Genomic DNA, 2,500 nt, shown 5'->3' with positions numbered 1-2,500 from the left:
CCGACAACTTAATTCTGGACTGTTTGACCATTTACACCAAACCAAGACTCTAAAACTTCAACAATTAATAGGTCCGCAAATTACCGACGACACTACATTGCATAGCCATAATACCGTAATTACAATTCCAGAAAATCTTCCGCTTACTGACTCAGAGAAATCTGTTCTCAGTAAGGGCCTAAATTTTGTCCCTATTACCAAACGCACCAACGAATTTTCTATTAAGCAAGATGTCGAAAAATTCCTTCGCCGCGTTCAGTTAAAAGCCTTTTTTCACGACAAAGAGCATGATTCGGACACTTCTAATAAAGATATTTTTGAAACACTTCTAGTTCGCAAATCCAAATGGACTCCCCCAGAGGGACAATTTGCCTCTTTAGATTTTTTCACCAAAAAATGCCGTCACGACATTCACAAACTTAAATTCAATCGCAACACTAAATTTTCCAACCTTTCCTCGGAAGAGTGGGCGGCGCTTAAAAATCTTAGTAAACGCAACGACATAGTTGTCAAATCGGCCGACAAAGGCGGCGCGGTAGTTGTTTGGCGGTCCGACCTTTACCAAAAAGAAGCTTTGCGGCAACTTTCGGATACCTCGTTTTATGCCAAAATCCCTAAAGATCTCACTTCCAACAATCAAAAACTTGTCAAAGACACCATTCTAAATCTTATAGTTAATCAGGAATTACCGGACACTGCCACTAATCTCATCATCAACACCCCTAGAACTTCGTGCATTTACTTCTTGCCTAAAATTCACAAACCCAACAACCCAGGTCGCCCTATCGTTTCTGCCTGTAGTTGCCCCACCGAACTAATTTCTAGCTACTTAGACAGGATTATGACGCCTATCGTCAAATCTTTGCCATCATACATTAAAGACAGTACACACGCACTACAAATTTTCCGCGATTTCAATTTCTCCGGCCAAGACAAACTTATTTTCACCATGGACATTACATCTCTATACACAGTCATTCCTAATAGCGAAGGTCTTCAAGCACTTAAACACTTTTTCGATCAACGCACTGTCAAAGAACCTAGCTCGGAAACGCTCCTCCGCCTTGCCGAACTAGTTTTAACGCTTAATTGTTTTTCATTCGCCGGCAACTATTACAAACAAATTAATGGTGTAGCGATGGGCACAAGAATGGGACCTAGCTATGCCAATCTTTTTGTAGGATATGTTGAACACCAATTTTTTAGTCAGTACAACGGCCCCAAACCTGAACTCTACGGCCGTTACATCGACGACTGCATCGGCGCTATTTCATCCAGCAGAGAAGAACTCGATCAATTTATAACCTCCGTCAACTCTTTTCATCCGGCTCTTAAATATACCTGGGAAATTTCGGAAACTTCATTGGCTTTTCTAGATATCAACGTTTCTATTAGAGGCAACGTGCTATGTACTAGTGTGCACTACAAACCTACTGATTCACACAGTTATTTGTTGTATTCATCGTCACATCCATCACATGTCAAGAACTCCATCCCTTATTCTCAATTTCTTAGACTTCGACGTCTATGTAGTGATGACTCCGATTTTTCCAGCAAATCAGAGGAGATGTGCCAGTTCTTCGAAAAACGTGGCTATCCTGTCTCTGTGGTCAAAGCGGGCCATCATCGCGCCCAACAATTTGATCGACAGTCATCGCTACAAACGTCACAAAAAGATAAGAATGACAGAATTCCATTCACCCTCACTTTCCATCCTCATAATCACGCAGTCAAAAGCATCATTCTTAGTAATTTTAAATTACTCCAAAATGATCCCGAGACTGGTAGAATCTTTTCGCAACCTCCACTTATTTCATTCAAACGCGACAAAAACGTAGGCAACTTTTTAGTTAGAAGCGCGCTCAAAACTAACGAGCAACCCGGCACTTTCAAATGCGCGCGCTCACGATGCAAAACTTGTCTTTTCATTGTTAACACTAGCAAGATATCGGGACCTAAGCGATCTGTTAAGATCACCGATCGTTTCACATGTACCTCCACAAATGTCATTTATTGCATAACCTGCACGTTATGCAATAAATTATACATTGGTGAGACAGGTAGACGACTAGGTGACCGATTCCGCGAACACCTTCGCGATGTTGAGAAGAATGACAAGGATGCATCCAAGCCAGTCGCTCGCCATTTCAATCTGCCTAACCACTCCAAAAAACACATGGCTATCTGCGGCCTTTCCCTACATCTAGGTACGACGGAAAGCCGCAAGAATCTGGAACAAAAATTCATCTTTCAAATCGGCACCCTTAATCCTCACGGTATTAACGAACGCTTTTCATTTAACTAATATATTCCTATTTTTCACGTTGCCATGTTACCACCAATAGCGTAGCTCCTACTCTACTATAAAAACTACACGTAACCCATAATCCCTCGATTCGCTCTGACGAAGGGCTAACGCTCGAAACGTCAGCTTTTAGAATCTCTGTACGGTGGCCAATTTACATTATCAACTCCGTTGATAAAACCAAATTTTTGTATA

This window comes from Montipora foliosa, chromosome 2 (assembly GCF_036669935.1).
Source record: "Montipora foliosa isolate CH-2021 chromosome 2, ASM3666993v2, whole genome shotgun sequence".
Lineage (NCBI taxonomy): Eukaryota > Metazoa > Cnidaria > Anthozoa > Scleractinia > Acroporidae > Montipora > Montipora foliosa.
The sequence above is the reverse complement of the archived record's forward strand: the minus strand, read 5'-3'. Positions refer to the sequence as shown.